Here is an 18,253-nt window from a genome sequence, read left to right as displayed (position 1 = left end):
TCACATTTCTCCAAACTGTGATTCTTAGGCACAACAGAACTTATACAAAAGTGTTACTGCAGAACAAGGATTCCTGTGTTGTCTGATGAATGGTGCTCTCCCTAAACCTTTAGATTTCTGTAAGTCTGCAAAAGTATTTACAGGAGATATAGTAAATGCCTACACATTGTTTCTAATTTTCTAATTAAATAATCTTAATGAAGAGTCTCATAAAAATCACATGTATATATGTATGATCTTTTAGATAATAGAGATAGGTCTTTATAATTATTAATCTTCATATATATTTATTGATTTGTTTGCTTACATTTATTTTAGGTACACAGGCCATTCAAAATTTGAAAAGATATGTCAAAAGACATTGATTATGAATGCAACTTTATTTTTAGATTGGTCTTCCATACAAGTACTATAAAAGAATAAGAAGGTTTTTAAAAAAAAAGACTACTGTAAAGGAAAACAAAAGAGAAAGTGCTTGCAGTTCTTTTGATCTGAAACCATATTAAAATTGCAATTCTACATATTACACCTAATGTCCACAGTGGAACCGCAGTCCATCTGCAATTATTTGCAATATACAATGGTTCTATAATTGCCGATGTTTTGAGCTAAAAAAATGTATTCAAGCTGAATTTATTCTGAACACAAAATGGCTTCCAACTGCAGTTTGATGCTGAATCCACATGTAAAGTGCAATCACTGTGAATGCAAGACTATCTGTACGCGGAGGGCTGCTGTGGTGACGTGATGACTGGTACATATTACATTATTTTAGGAAGTGTAAAGAAAAAATAGTCCAACCACAGGTTTGGTTTTCTTAAAAAGTCTTCTCTACATCCTTTGTGCAATAAAAAATTAAAAGGTGACTTTATTAGCTGAGTTACAAATGGAGATTTCACACAAAAGCACTCCAGTATCAACAATGGTTGTGATGAAATACATCTAGATGTACCAGAATGCATGAGAAATATTAAATTTTATCAAAAGTTAAAATGAAGGAACAAAATATTAAATTTATAACTATATTTTCTTTATTGAAATGATGAGCCAAATTGTCTGCTAATGTAATTCCTTTGACTTCAATGGGAATGGTTGGTTGCTTATACTTTTTAAAATCACACAGGAGCCTAAATTTGGATTTAAGAATCTAACTTTAAGTTCTATGTTTTGAAAAAGTTGGCCTAAAAGTCTATTTGAGAATGCACAGCATCCAGATCCTGCAGTCCTGGTTTGGGTCCAAGCCTATCCCAAAAAAGGAAGAAAGAATGAGAATGGATGGTGGTAGAAGGAAAGATGGAACACAGACTGTAGCCATGTAAATGGAAAGAGTTTTTCAACACACAAAAATTCTAACTTTTGTTTCCATTTTTCATCAAAGTTCTATTTCAATGGACATTTTTCAACCAACTCCACAATAGACATTAAAAGATGGAAGGAAAAACATTCAAGAAAGGGAAAGAATGGGTTCAGTGAAGCAAGGAAAAGAAGGCAGAACAGAAACTCTGGAGGCAATAATTTCACTGCCAAATAAAGTTACGTTTTTATAAGGAGATACTTAACATATATTAATTATCTCACTATAAAATTCTAGTGGAGACAGGGTTCTGTAGTTTTTATTGTGAAACACAGGGCCTGATCTAAAGTCTTACCACCAACTTTAAAGGGCTTTGGGTCAGGCCCATAGTGAATTTTGTTTTAATTTAGGGACAAGCCAGGTGTCACAAAACAACATAAAAAAAAATATTGTCTGGCTGTTGTATTCAGACACGTAATGCTATAAGCCATCCGTCTTGGGGATAATCTTGGAAATACCTCTGAAGACCATTTCCCCTGCACTTTGGAACACATCAAATGGCACACATTAAAAATCATTACCTAAGTGGGACAATATATGACCATATGTGTCTGTATTAATTATATATTTTTATCTGTATCCAAAATGTAATTAATGTGCTCGATTTTGAAGAGCATAGGTTAAACTAAAAAGAGGGGCTTGGGACAGCAAAGGCCTCCTTAGACAGTTTCAATTCTCTCACCTCAGTGACATAGCTAGAAGTAGAAATTTTAGTGAACCCAAACTTAGGGTGGATGGGGCAAGTACAGGAGGATGGATACCAAAGTTTCCTACTCCTCCATGGGGAGGTGATGGTCTCTGTATTTGTCCCAAGTGCATAATCATGAGTGGGGCTGGGAGGCAGAGGAAGGGAGACAGGGGATGGAGACTAGAAGTGTCCTGGGCTGTGTTGTTGAGTCTGGAGATGCGTAGGAAGCACCTGCCACTGGGTGAATCCTTGTCCTGTTCCCAGGGCCAGTCCGGGGGTTGGAGACTGAAGCCCCAGCCTGTTTGCACCCCATATTTTGCTGTTAAGCAGATGTTGCACCTTCTCCCACACACACACTCACTGACAGGACTTACCCAATAACTGGTTATAGGATCTGTCCAGGTCCGTGGAGTTAGACCTATTCTCCTTCCTGCTCTTGCTCCACATCTTCCCCACCAGCAACTCTCCTGAGTTGTCCCAAGCCCAGCCAGGTGCATCTACTAAGGGAAGAGTCCACTGCTGGGATAGGACAGGAGCCCTGCCTCTAGCTGTGCAGAGGAGGGTACCAGAATCATCTCCTCCTCATTCACTGGGAACAGACACATTAAGCAGGGCAGGGGACTGCAGCGGGTGAACTTTGGCTGGGACTGGGTGCTTACTGGGTGACATGTGACCATCTCACTGGGTTGCTATGCTCCTGCCACATCTAGAGGGCAGACACAGCCATCAGACCAATGATTACAATACATTAAGAATGAATTGGTCTAATCTTCCAAACAGTAAAGCAGCCATGATAGGACAGCACCTTCTTTGGTAGACCCTACTGGATGCTCTGGCTGACTGGGAAAAATTAGTCTGAGGTATCAAGAGAGGCCATTCATTCAGTTTTAAACTTTTTAGGTGGTTTGTCTCCTGTATGGTACTGAGAAAAAAATTGATGTGGTTTTGTCCTGTATAAAGGGTGGCGGGTGGGGGGTCATCACTATTTTGAAGAATTTTGCCACTCTAGTCCAACCAGCAACACTTCACACATAATGTACATATGAGGTGACGCTGGAGGAGACAGAGTGGTACGCTCCTCAAAATGGCATCCTCCATATGGTGTGACCTCACAGATACCCCACTAGCAAAAATGGGCCTATGAATCCCGGAAGTCCTGGAATGTCTGATATTCTGGGAATGCATGAGTGGCCACCGTAGCACTAAGAGCTGGGCCGGCTCCATGCACCAGTGAAGGAAGCAGGTGCTTGGGGCGGCGAATGAAAAGGGATGGCACATCCAGGTCTTTGGTGGCAATTCAGCGGGGGGTCCGTCAGTCCCTCTCTTCCTCTTTGAGCTGCTGCTGAATTGCTGCTGAAAAATGAAGAGGCATGATTGAGCTGTCACTGAAGTCTCACTGATCAGCTTTCCTTTTATTTTTTTCCCCGCTTCGTCGCTTGGGGTGGCAAAAAAGCTGGAGCCAACCCTGACTAGGAAATTTTGCAAGTGGGCCTTGAAACAAAGCAAGTGACTGGGCCATATGGCAATGGATTCAGTCAGTGTTTTGTATTGAAAATTACGTTGAAATTACAAGCTATCGTGCCACATTTTAAGGGGTATTCTGGTCTTGCTTGCAGACTAGGGGATCTGTAGGGAAATGTGTGATCTAGCTCTTCATGCAGTCAGTCTGCAGAAGAGGACTCTGGCCAATGTGGGGTGAGTTGTGCCTCTCTGCCTTAGGTAGCAGCCTGCTAGCTTTCTCTGTATTTGACTGTTTGTTAAAGTTCTTGATTCTTAGAAATAAAGTAGTTTTATGGTGCAACTTTTCAGGAAGACTATTTTTGTTGAGTTGGATGCTTTTGTCTAACTCTGTGTGTGTGTCATGAATATAACATCCTGGAATGGGAAGACATCTCTTATATTTAAGAGAGGCTCTCACAGACAAGAAATGCGAGAGGAACAGCAGGTCATGCTGTCTGTTGTGACCAGGATGGGTCACAGGACGACTTTTCCTTTCAAAGAGGATGTGAGCTTGTTTAGTTCTGTTCCTATAAGTCAGGGGTTGGCAACCTTTCATAAGCGGTGTGCTGAGTCTTCATCTATTAGCTCTAATTTAAGGTTTTGCGTGCCAGTAATATATTTCAACATTTTTAGAAGGTCTCTTTCTATAAGTCTATAATATGTAACTAAACTATTGTTGTATGTAAAGTAAATAAGGTTTTTAAAATGTTTAAGAAGTTTCATTTAAAATTAAATTCATAGATTCATAGACTCATAGGTCAGAAGGGACCAATCTGATCATCTAGTCTGACCTCCTGCACAAGGCAGGCCACAGAACCCCACCCATCCAATTTTATAACAGCCCCTATCCCAGGATCGAGTTATTGAAATCTTCAAAATTGGTTTGAAGACCTCAAGCTGCAGAGAAACCACCAGCAAGCGACCCGTGCCCCACGCTGCAGGGGAAGGCGAAAAACCTCCAGGGCCCCTGCCAATCCGCCCTGGAGGAAAATTCCTTCCCGACCCCAAATATGGCGATCAGCTAAACCCTGAGCATGTGGGCAAGAGTCACCAGCCAGCACCCAAGAAGGAATTCTCTGCAGTAACTCAGTTCCCATGCCATCCAACAACTCCCCGCAGATCATTGAGCAGACCTATCTGGTGGTAATCCTAGATCAATTGCCCAAATTAGCAATCCTATCATAACATCCCCTCCATATACTTATCAAGCTTTGTCTTAAAGCCAGGAAAGTCTTTTGTCCCCACTACTTCCCTCGGAAGGCTGTTCCAGAACTTCACTCCCCTAATGGTTAGAAACCTTCGTCTAATTTCAAGTCTAAACTTCCTAATATCCAGTTTATACCCATTTGTCCTCGTGCCTACATTAGTACTAAACTTAAATAATTCCTCTCCCTCCCTAACGTTAACCCCCCTGATATATTTATATAGAGCAAGCATATCCCCCCGCAGCCTTCTTTTGGCCAGGCTAAACAAGCCAAGCTCTTTGAGTCTCCTTTCATAAGGCAGTTTTTCCATTCCTCGGATCATCCTTGTAGCGCGTCTCTGAACCTGTTCCAGTTTGAATTCATCCTTCTTGAACATGGGACACCAGAACTGCACACAGTATTCCAGATGGGGTCTCACCAACGCCTTGTATAACGGTACTAACACCTCCTTATCCTTGCAGGAAATACCCCGCCTGATGCATCCCAAAATCGCATTTGCTTTTTTAACAGCCGTATCACATTGGCGACTCATAGTCATCCTGCTATCAACCAGCACCTCAAGGTCCTTCTCCTCCTCCGTCGCTTCCAACTGATGCGCCCCCAACGTATATCCAAAATTCTTATTATTAATTCCTAAATGCATAACCTTGCACTTTTCACTATTGTATTTCATCCTATTTCTATTACTCCAGTTCACAAGGTGGTTCAGATCTTCCTGAATAGTACCCCTGTCCTTCTCCGTGTTAGCAATACCCCCCAGCTTCGTGTCATCCGCAAACTTTATTAGCACATTCCCGCTCTTTGTGCCAAGGTCAGTAATAAAAAGGTTAAATAAGATCGGTCCCAAAACCGATCCTTGAGGGACTCCACTAGTGACCTCCTTCCAGCCTGACAATTCACCTTTCAATATGACCCTCTGTAGTCTCCCCTTTAACCAGTTCCTTATCCAACTTACAACTTTCATATTCATTCCCATCTTTTCCAATTTGACTAACAGTTCCCCGTGCGGAACCGTGTCGAACGCCTTACTGAAATCTAGGTAAATTATATCTACCGCATTTCCTTTATCTAAGTAATCCGTCACCTTCTCAAAGAAGGAGATCAGATTGGTTTGGCATGATCTACCTTTAGTAAATCCGTGTTGCAATTCATCCCAATTACCATTGACCTCTATGTCCTTGACTAGTTTCTCCCTTAAAATTTTTTCCAAGACCTTGCATACTACAGACGTCAAGCTAACAGGCCTATAATTACCCGGATCACTTTTATTCCCTTTCTTAAAAATAGGAACTACATTAGCAATCCTCCAATCATACGGCACAACCCCCGAGTTTACCGATTGCTTAAAAATTTTCACTAACGGGCTCGCAATTTCACGCGCCAGTTCCTTTAATATCCTCGGATGGAGATTGTCCGGGCCCTCCGACTTCGTCCCATCGAGCTGTTCAAGTACGGCCTCTACCTCAGTTGCGGTAATATCCACTTCCATATCCACATTCCCGTTTATCATCCCTCCATCATCGCAAGGTTCCTCACTAGTCTTATTAAAAACTGAAGCAAAGTACTTGTTTAGATGTTGGGCCATGCCTAGGTTATTCTTAATCTCCATTCCATCCTCAGTGTATAGCGGCCCCACTTCTTCTTTCTTTGTTTTCTTCTTATTTATGTGGCTGTAGAACCTTTTACTATTGGTTTTGATTCCCTTTGCAAGGTCCAGTTCAATGCGGCTTTTAGCCTTCCTCACTTTATCCCTACATGTTCTGACCTCACCAAGGTAGCTTTCCTTACTGATCCTGCCTTTCTTCCACTCCCTGTAAGCTTTCTGCTTATGTCTAATCCCCTCTCTGAGTTGTTTGCTCATCCAGTTTGGCCTACAACTCCTGCCCATGGTTTTTTTCCCCTTTCTCGGGATGCAGGCTTCCGACAGTCTCCGCAGCTGCGACTTAAAGTAATTCCAGGCCTCCTCCGCATTCAAATCCACTAATTCCTCCGTCCAATCCACTTCCCTAACTAATTTCCTTAACTCTTTAAAATTAGCCCTCGAGAAGTCAAAAACCCTAATCCCAGATGTACATTTGTTTATCCTTCCATCTAGTTTGAACTGAATCAGCTCATGATCACTCGAACCAAGGTTGTCCCCTACCACCATTTCTTCTACGAGGTCCTCACTGCTCACCAACACCAAATCTAAAATGGCATCTCCTCTCGTAGGTACTTCAACTACTTGATGAAGAAATCCATCCGCTATCACATCCAGAAAAATCTGACCCCTATTATTCTTGCAAGTACTCGTCCTCCAGTCTATATCCAGGAAGTTGAAGTCCCCCATAATCACACATTTCCCCTTTGTGTTTACTTAATTAAAGACATTAAAGAGGTCTCTATCCATATCCCAACCAGATCCCGGCGGTCTGTAGCACACGCCAAGCACTATCTCAGGGGAAGCTCTAGTTGCTTTTTTACCCAGTGTGATTTTTGCCCAGACAGACTCTGTCTTATCCATTCCATTGCTTCTTATTTCGCTACAGTTAATGTCATCATTGATGTACAAGGCTACTCCACCACCTTTGCCTTTCTTCCTTTCTTTTCTAAACAGCACATAGCCTTCAATACCCGTGCTCCAGTCATGAGTACTATTCCACCAGGTTTCTGTTATCCCTATAATATCCGGTTTCACTTCCTGCACTAGTAACTCCAGTTCCTCCATCTTGTTACCTAGACTCCTCGCATTGGTGTACAGACCTTTTAATTTTCGGCGTTTGGCATCAGTGACATTCTTTCCCCCGTCGTGCAGAGACCTTTTACCACCAGCATCACCCGTTACTCTGGTTTCTACTCCACTATTCCTCCTTGGATCAAATCTTGGGACCGCAAGGGTATCCCCTCTCACTTTGTTTACTTTCCTCTCCAGGTTACATTCCGGCGTGGAGATCTCGTGAACATCTCCCAACCATCTCCCCCAACTTCCTAGTTTAAAGCTCTCTTGATGAGGTCGGCGAGCCTCCATCCTAGAATTCTATTTCCCTCCTTGCTTATATGAAGTCCATCCTGAGCGAACAGTCGTCTATCCGTAAACGCTTCCCAGTGACCGTACATCCCAAAGCCCTCCTTATAACACCACTCCCTAAGCCATCTTAAAAGGCAGAGACCCCTGGACCAGTGGCCAGGATCCGGGCAGTGTGAGTGAAAATGAAAATCAGCTTGTATGCTGCCTTCAGCACCCGTGCCATAGGTTGCCTACCCCTGCTATAAGTTAAGAGGTAAACTTGTCTAATTTTGCAGATAGTGAAGTGTAAGGCTAGATGAGACCAAATACATGTGCAGGCTGCTTATTATTTCCCCTCTGATGATTTATTCTAACTGCTAAATAAAAATACTTTGTTTCAAGAAGGTTGTTGGTCAATATCACTGGTCAAAGCTTTCTGAAAGGAGGAAATGCAGGTCCAAAACCTAGGCAGACCTGCAGAATGATACACACTTAATATACACATGGAAGTGTATCTGGGTCCTGGTCTAAAAGTGGAAGACTTGAAAGATTCCACTCTGCAACAGGCAAGGGATGGAGACATAGCACCTGAGAGAGGTGTACTTAGAGAGACCAGAGAGGGGAACACAGGTGCAGCTAGCCCTGTAACTGCGTGTAGCAGGGCTTTCATCCTGCTCCAACCCTGAAAGGGTTAAGCAGCCCTGGAAGAGGGCTGGGGCTGTAAGCTGGGAGGCAAGATCAAACCAGTATCTTAGATGCCTATATACAAATGCAAGAAGTATGGGTAATAAGCAGGAAGAACTGGAAGTGCTAATAAATAAATACAACTATGGCATTATTGGCATTACTGAAACTTGGTGGGATAATACACATGACTGGAATGTTGGTGTGGATTGGTATAGTTTGCTCAGGAAGGATAGACAGGGGAAAAAGGGAGGAGGTGTTGCCTTATATATTAAAAATGTACACACTTGGACTGAGGTGGAGATGGACATAGGAGACAGAAGTGTGGAGAATCTCTGGGTTAGGCTAAAAGGGGTAAAAAACACAGGTGATGTCGTGCTGGGAGTCTACTACAGGCCACCTAATCAGGTGGAAGAGGTGGATGAGGCTTTTTTCAAACAACTAACAAAATCATCCAAAGCCCAAGATTTGGTGGTGATGGGGGACTTCAACTATCCAGATATATGTTGGGAAAATAACACCGCGGGGCACAAACTATCCAATAAGTTCCTGGACTGCATTGCAGACAACTTTTTATTTCAGAAAGTTGAAAAAGCTACTAGGAGGGAAGCTGTTCTAGACTTGATTTTAACAAATAGGGAGGAACTTGTTGAGAATTTGAAAGCAGAAGGAAGCTTGGGTGAAAGTGATCATGAAATCATAGAATTTGCAATTCTAAGGAAGGGTAGAAGGGAGTACAGGAGAATAGAGACAATGGATTTCAGGAAGGCGGATTTTGGTAAGCTCAGAGAGCTGATAGGTAAGGTCCCATGGGAATTAAGACTGAGGGGAAAAACAACTGAGGAAAGTTGGCAGTTTTTCAAAGGGACACTTTTAAGGGCCCAAAAGCAAGTTATTCCGATGGTTAGGAAAGATAGAAAATGTGGCAAAAGATCACCTTGGCTTACCCTTTAGATCTTGCGTGACCTACAAAATAAAAAGGCGTCATATAAAAAATGGAAACTAGGTCAGATCATGAAGGATGAATACAGGCAAATAACACAGGAATGCAGAGGCAAGATTAGAAAAGCAAAGGCACAAAATGAACTCAAACTAGCTATGGGAATAAAGGGAAACAAGAAGACATTTTATCAACACATTAGAAGCAAGAGGAAGACTAAGGACAGGGTAGGCCCACTGCTCAATGAGGAGGGGGAAACAGTAACGGGAGACTTGGAAATGGCAGAGATGCTTAATGACTTTTTTGTTTCAGTCTTCACTGAGAAATCTGAAGGAATGCCTAGTATAGTGAATGCTTATGGGAAGAGGGTAGGTTTAGAAGAGAAAATAAGGAAAGAGCAAGTAAAAAATCACTTAGAAAAGTTAGATGCCTGCAAGTCACCAGGGCCTGATGAAATGCATCCTAGAATACTCAAGGAGTTAATAGAAGAGGTATCTGAGCCTCTAGCTATTATCTTTGGGAAATCATGGGAGACGGGGGAGATTCCAGAAGACTGGAAAGAAGCAAATATAGTGCCCATCTATAAAAAGGGAAATAAAAACAACCCAGGAAACTACAGACCAGTTAGTTTAACTTCTGTGCCAGGGAAGATAATGGAGCAGGTAATCAAAGAAATCATCTGCAAACACTTGGAAGGTGGTAAGGTGATAGGGAATAGCCAGCATGGATTTGTAAAGAACAAATCGTGTCAAACTAATCTGATAGCATTCTTTGATAGGATAACGAGCCTTGTGGATAAGAGAGAAGCGGTGGATGTGATATACCTAGACTTTAGTAAGGCATTTGATACGGTCTCGCATGATATTCTTATAGATAAACTAGGAAAGTACAATTTAGATGGGGCTACTATAAGGTGGGTGCATAACTGGCTGGATAACCGTACTCAGAGAGTAGTTGTTAATGGCTCCCAATCCTGCTGGAAAGGTATAACAAGTGGGGTTCCGCAGGGGTCTGTTTTGGGACCGGTTCTGTTCAATATCTTCATCAACGATTTAGATGTTGGCATAGAAAGTACGCTTATTAAGTTTGCGGACGATACCAAACTGGGAGGGATTGCAACTGCTTTGGAGGACAGGGTCAAAATTCAAAATGATCTGGACAAATTGGAGAAATGGTCTGAGGTAAACAGGATGAAGTTCAATAAAGATAAATACAAAGTGCTCCACCTAGGAAGGAACAATCAGTTTCACACATACAGAATGGGAAGAGACTGTCTAGGAAGGAGTATGGCAGAAAGAGATCTAGGGGTCATAGTAGACCACAGGCTTAATATGAGTCAACAGTGTGATACTGTTGCAAAAAAAGCAAACATGATTCTGGGATGCATTAACAGGTGTGTTGTAAACAAGACACGATAAGTCATTCTTCCGCTTCACTCTGCGCTGGTTAGGCCTCAACTGGAGTATTGTGTCCAGTTCTGGGCACCGCATTTCAAGAAAGATGTGGAGAAATTGGAGAGGGTCCAGAGAAGAGCAACAAGAATGATTAAAGATCTTGAGAACATGACCTATGAAGGAAGGCTGAAGGAATTGGGTTTGTTTAGTTTGGAAAAGAGAAGACTGAGAGGGGACATGATAGCAGTTTTCAGGTATCTAAAAGGGTGTCATCAGGAGGAGGGAGAAAACTTGTTCACCTTAGCCTCCAATGATAGAACAAGAAGCAATGGGCTTAAACAGCAGCAAGGGAGATTTAGGTTGGACATTAGGAAAAAGTTCCTAACTGTCAGGGTAGTTAAACACTGGAATAGATTGCCTAGGGAAGTTGTGGAATCGCCATCTCTGGAGATATTTAAGAGTAGGTTAGATAAATGTCTATTAGGGATGGTCTAGACAGTATTTGGTTCTGCCATGAGGGCAGGGGACTGGACTCGATGACCTCTCGAGGTCCCTTCCAATCCTAGAGTCTATGAATCTATGAGTCTATAAGAAGAGGGTGGGAGGCAGCCAATCAGAGCCAGGCTGGACCCTATAAAAGAGCTGCAGGGCCAGAAGGCAGTGAGTATCTCTCTAGTGTTGGAGAGAGAAGGACCTAGGTGTTTGGGAACACAAGGGTACCTGAAGCAGAGCAGTGCTGGGGAAGGGCAAAAGGAGCTGGTGAGCTCCAGCCTGGCAAATCCCCAGACTGAAGCCTTGTAAAGGCCTAATGAGATACTGGGGCTGCAGAGGTGCAGCCCAGGGATAGGCAAAGGCAGCTGGTCCAACCCCCTTGCCAATGATGAGTGGCCATTACAGACAGCCATTTGCCCCAGGGAATGGGGGCTAGATGATGACTGGCAGTAGCCACTGAGGCAAAGTGAGCATAGAGGGTGGGGGTTCCCCTGGGAGGGGAGACGCAGAATGTGGGGACTGCTGTGGGGTGGAACCCCAGGGTAAAGGGCCACACGCTGGCCAGGAGGGGGTGCTCTGAGAAGTGGAATCAAACTAATTCCCAGATGACCAGCAGGAGGCGCTGCACCTGTCAGTCCATGATCTGCTACACTGAGACATGCTTGTTGATTACCTAAATGGGTTTCACTAGCACTCTGCCCATGAATGATTAGGTATGTAGTGCACTGGTCAGAAGATCTTGCTAGGTCACCTTCTACCATCTTGTGGAGCAATGAGAGAGAATGGACCTATACACTGACATGAAATCTTTAGCTCCAAAATTCAGCTGAAGGTCAGATACTTAGAAAGAAAGGGGAATCCAATTAGAATAGAAGAATACTGTACTATTTAAGTTTTCAGCATCATTTAGCACCTGGGAAAGGATGAGATAAGGGAAAGAGGAAAAATAATCAGTGCCTTATTTCACAAAGATGAATCTGCAACATGCTACTGTAATTCTCACAGCTAGATTACTAATGGTCTGCCACAAAGTCAGTTGTTTAGAGATAAAAAGAATTGCCAACAAAGACCAAGAAGAATGTGTGTGGAAAGTCTGGAGCCAGATTTCTTTTAAGGGGTTGGGATTCTAACAACGTTTAAAAAGAACAGATACAGGTAATCATTACTGCCACCATTAAAGAGTTTCCCCAAAGAACAGAATGTTCAGTGTTTGTTTATTATTATAGCAAAACCTCTGAACAGAGAAGTGAAACAGGTTATCTGGAAGGACAAGCATGTAATAGTCACATAAACCGATGAGGTATTTTATTTAGCACACAAAGGAGCCTTGCTCTTTTGGTACTTTACAGTATATTAGACAAAATGAGAGCAGAGAGAAATCTGCATAAATCTGTATTCCTGGAGATACCTTGGTCTGAACTGTTTCAATTGCAGCATTACACCTTTTAGGACCATGTGAGAATCAAATAAATACAAGGTGACTTGTATCATAGGAAATGCCTTGCTGGAGCAGACCACCATCCACAGAGTCTGAATCCAGGAAGCTGTCTCTGGAAGTGGCCAAACTTGGATACTGTGGAGGAAAATGCAAAACCTAAAGATCTTACTCTGGAAACACTCATGCAGATGAATAACTTTATGCAGTGAACAGCCCTGCTAAATTCAGTGGGACTATTTATGTTCATGTTTGCAGGATGGGAGTCTAACCATACAATGCCATACAGGGGAGGGGAGGTGCGAGGATTGATCACTCTGGTACTTTATTCATCTACCTGGGTTGACTGAAAATGCTCTTTTTGTCATAAATGACTACTCTATTTTAAACAAAATAAGATCTATGCTTATTGCCCTGTAACAGGAAGCCCTTGCAGATTTCAGGAGCCAAGATGGTTCTGTATTTTATGCTCTGTGAAGTAGACATGCAGCTGATCTGCTACTTCAGTTGTCTTTTGGTCTAATGTTTCTCCTTACATTTTCACACACCCTCCCACTCTTCACTTTTACTCTCCAGGAATTATGTGAGCTAGTGCATAGTCTGTAAGGCCAGTGTCTGAAGGCCTCTCTGCAGTGGTGTGTAGACAATGGGTAAAATTTACCAATGAGCTATATCACTTAGGAGCCTAAGTCCCATTGAAAGTGAATGGGACTTAGGCTTTTAAGTGACCAAGGTGCTTTGAAAAGTTTCCTCAAGGTCACACAGACATTTGGTAAGTAAGTACTTTAAGCGGCAAAAAGACCTCTTATGAAACTTCATGCCTCACAAAACAAGTGTTAATAATGGTGAGTAGTGCCAGTCCTTTGCATAGTTTGCCATAGAACCCAGGCATTGCTCAGAGTACAGTAGGGCACTGTTATGTAACAGAGGAAGCAGCAATTTCCATCCACATGCAGAACATGCTGGCTGGGGGAGTGTGTCCCCTCAATGTGCTTATCTGTCCCCTTCTGGTGGTGGCTTAGACCAGCTGGCAACTGATGATCCTATGAAAGCCTTGGTTAAGAGATCTAGGGCTTTTATCTCAGGCAGGAGAGGCTCATACATTAAGATTCAAAGGTTTCAGGTTCTACTGCCTATGACTAATCCTGAGGGTGTTACATTAATATACGTAGAAGCAAATTAAATGTATTGCGTTTGCATCTGTATAAATGGAGACCAAATACGATTGTTTGTGAAGCACTCAAGTTGAATTTTATAAACGTAATAGCCGCCTTTATGAAACACAGGGGATACATCCTCTATAGAGAAGACTAACACAGAGACCATACTGTAATACATCTCAGAAGGAAATCTTAAATCTAATGCAACTCTTCAACTTTAATAATGTCCTAATTTTACAGCAGGATGGATTGAAGCACAAGGGTCATGTGATCTGTCTAAAAATCAAAAGAAATGTGCCAGGGTTTGTGATGGGGTGTGCAAATGTTCCATATGGTGGAGGAATGAAAATACAGGGAAACAACTCATTTGGGGGCAGACCTGCAGTCCACAGCTCCAGCAGCCCAGAGCAGAATTAAGGCTGAAGTCTCCGACACAACTGCCCCAAAGGAGACCTTCCCTGAGGAAAGGGACGACCCACCCCAGAAAGAGTCAGAGAGGGAAGTATTTCCCTCTGTCCCACATGCAGACTTTGAACATTGGTAATCCCCTCTTATTTTCTTGATTTGATCTCTCCAAGCAGGGGAAAGCCTTGGACTAAGATGACCTGGAGGAGGCGGAGAAGAGGCCCAGGGGGAGAGCCTTCTCAGTTGCCAGACCACTGGTAGCCCAAAGGGTCCTGGGGCAGAGCCTAGTGGAGTGGGAGGGCCCAGGCTTCCCTACCAACAACCCCCATGCTGGCCATTGATTGGACCTTAGCCACGTGGCCATGCTTCCCAACCAAACCCCAAGTGAAGACCATTACATAGCTATAATAACACAATACCTACTGTCTTCTAGTAGAGAGACTTAAAGAGGAGAGTGATGTAGTTAGAGCAATGAGTCAGGAAGAGATCTAAGCGCACTGCTTTGAATAGACTTGAGGGAATGAGGTTGCAGCTTAGTTAGTTTATAGTACTCAAAATGTGAGATGAGCAGGACTTGGAGAGCAGGACTTGGCAGTGTGTGCAGAGAGCAAGGGTCATATCTTAAAGATGTCAGGGAGAAGCAGCAAGATTTAGACATGACCTGGAAGTGTGGATCTAAATAGAAATGATTCTTCCTATCACATGTTACAGAACTCATATATATAGAAGAGACAGATTAAAACAAAAGTGCCCTTTGTGTCACCACAATAATTACTGTACACCTAGCAAAACTTTGACTGACTGTATTTCACCACTGAATTTAATGTATGTGACATACAGTAAAATGAAAGAGCCAGAATTCATTCTCAGCTATCTGAATTCACCATCTTGAAAATCTTCCTTTGGAATAAAATTAGAATATTTAGCTCTGCCATACAATATGTTTGTCAAGAAGTTATTTGAGCACTACAGATTGGCTGTATATGCCACCTGCCAAGATAGCCAAGAGGTTTCTTCTGAAAGCATTTGCAGGTTTGATAATTTGAAAAAGATGTAGGTGCTGACTCCGTGGATGCTCAGGGGTTCAAACACCCACTGAGAATAAAATAGGGGAGCTCATCACCCACGGGACTGGCCAGGAATGCTGCTCTGGTGGCCCTGGGGCTAGCCACCAATCAGCTATTCAGGAGCTAATCAGCTATCTAGCAATTTAGGAGCTGGCCCTAAGCTCCCAGCAGCTCTTCCGTGGCTGGCCTTCTGATCAGCTGTTCAGAGACTCTCAATCATCCCTGTCTAGTCTAGTGCTTAATCTATTCCTAGTACTATTATAGCTGTACTGCTACTAGAAAGCAGGTACACTTTTTTTTTTTTTTTTTTTTTTTAGAGTGGAAAATGCCTCTCAATGAAAATTTACAGAAATGCATGATGTAACTGAGGATTCTTATTCCACTTTAGGTTAAACTTACTTGAACTATAATCTGTGTGACAGAGGGGGATATGTCTCCATTTTGTATTATGTGCTGACCAGAAATCTAAACTTGCATGAGGACAGCATTCCAGATAGCTCCCCTACCTTGGAAAGGTTGCTTGATACCATGTTGTAGGACTATCAATGAAAATGAATGAAAAGTCAAGGCTCCAATCTAGTCATAGAGTCTGAGGATATGTCTACATTGTAATGTAAGCCCAGGGTTCAAACTCAGGCTCAAACTTCCATCTACACAAAAATTGCACTAACCAAGGGCTTGAACACAGCGTCCCAAGACCACACAGGGTGGAGGGTCCCATCTGAGTCAAGCGGGGACCAAGGATTCAAGCACTGTTGTTTTGCAGTGTTGATGCAGCCCCACTGGACTCATGCTCTGGGAGCCTGCCAAAAGTATTCCACAATCCCTCAAACTGACTTTTTGTCATCTGCACAGTAAAATTTTCCCACACTATACAATGAACAAAGGGCTACAAGAGGCACACTTTGGGAAGGTGCTGGGAAGTATATATGGGTGTTTGGACTTGGGCCTAATGCAGTGTAGATGCTGGAGCATCTAAGTTATCTAAGATATCTGTCAAATAATCAACAAATGGGGGGGTTGTGGGGTTTGTGTGTGTGTGTGTGTGTGTGTTTTAATTGTGTAGGTTTTAGTTCTAGGTCCATATTTTTGAAAGTATTCAGGCACTGCAATGCTGAGCAGAGCAATGCCTAACTAATTTAGGAGCCTAAGTCAGATTTTCAAAAGTGACAGTGACACTTACAAGCCTAACTCTCATTGAAATCCCCCTTTGACAATCAGACTGTACTAGATTATTACTAGTCAAGTACAGCAGAGGGAGAAAATAAAAATCTATCAAGTGGAAAAATAAAAGCTTTCATTCTGACAACAATCACCTTCATTAACATCTAAAGCTTCTTGATACGATACATGACTTGAAACAGGCCACAGATTTTGAATAGATCATTCGTAGATGTCAAAGTCCATCCAAATCACTGTGGAACAAATTTACAAAGCCCAGTGCAATGAGAAACACACAAAATGTACAGGTACCAACTGTATGGACCTGATCCTGTATTTTCATGGGAACAGAGAAGAGAAAATGCTGCCTTTGGGTACACGACTATAACTGATAGCAGAATATGGCCCTCCGTTTACTTTGAACCTCCATAATTTTTAATTTGAGCCAACATTTTCAAACCTTGGTACTTACATTTGTGCTTCCAAATCATCCTAAGGTAGCTGTTCTGAAGCTATGGTACCTAATGACTTATCAATATTCTCTGTGTGAAGAGCAGTGTGTAGCTGTGGAGCCCTGGAACAGACCAGGGGTTGAACTGTAACTCCCTTGTTCCAGAGGAAATAATCTGCTACTAGTCTAGATAAGTTGCAAATTACTTCCTCCTTAATCCCCTGCTGGTGCCATGGAGAGGAGGGACAAAATCAAGGCTGTGCCTAGTCTCCACCTCTGCCTGCTCCACTATAGGAGAGGGAGTAACACACTTGTTGAGTCTGCTTTCCTGTTGTGAGGGCATGAAGCTTAGTAAGAGTGTTATGGGTGTCCTACACAGCTATGTTGGGAATGCAGTCTTGCCCTATGGCTTTAATCTAGAGTTGTAGTTTTGGAGAATTCGGTTTTTAAAATGTAAGCCTTGGAATATAAAATCCTTCCTTTGATTGTGCTTTTGCCATAATAACAAATGAAGGCAAGAGAAGGTATTTTAATGAGTCACGTAGAACATAAATCCAGAGGATACCAATTGCAATTTTAAAATTTTTACCAAAGTCACTTTGCCAGTAGTTTGAGGGGAGAGTTGTGCCAGAAAACAGAGAGGAGCTTCAATTAAGAAATCACCATAATTGCAAGAGACAAGTGAGGACAAGCAGAAAGGTATTTGACATGAGAAGAAAAGCTTCTTGCAGTGAACAGAAATTGTTTCTAAGTTATCAGCTACAGAAAAATCAACACAGAGATTTCTGGCTTGCTCAGAGAATGAAATTCCATATCTCTGGTAATGGAGTCTAAAGATTCTCTTATGAAGAAGAAAAGGAGCTGTTTAAGGATGCTGGTTTTTACTTACTATAGATTAGGTGATAAAGTATGTTTAATAAGAGTCTATTTTTGAATATTAAAATGATGCATTATTGATAAGGGATGTGTCAGCTTAGATAAGTCATTTTAGATTTCACCTTCAAAGTCTATTACAAGTTTATACAGTGGTATTCTTTTGTTCACCACCTATTACTGTGGGTCATATTATGAACATTCTACTTAATCCTGACTCAGGCAAAACTTCCTTTCCTTTCAGTGTGAGTTGACTGCAGGAATTGATTTATGTTATGTCCTGTCCCTCTTTCCCTTTCCTTCCTAGGTATGTCTACTCAGGTGGCTGGGAGGTGCAATTCACAGCTTGGGTAAATATACAGTCCCCTCTCTACACACACACACTCTGGGCACGTATTCAGGTAGGTAGCCCAAGCCACTGCCCAAACCACTCTGACCACGCCACTATTTTTAATGCC

The sequence above is a fragment of the Gopherus evgoodei genome, chromosome 5 (assembly GCF_007399415.2).
Source record: "Gopherus evgoodei ecotype Sinaloan lineage chromosome 5, rGopEvg1_v1.p, whole genome shotgun sequence".
Lineage (NCBI taxonomy): Eukaryota > Metazoa > Chordata > Testudines > Testudinidae > Gopherus > Gopherus evgoodei.
This window is presented reverse-complemented; position numbering follows the sequence as displayed.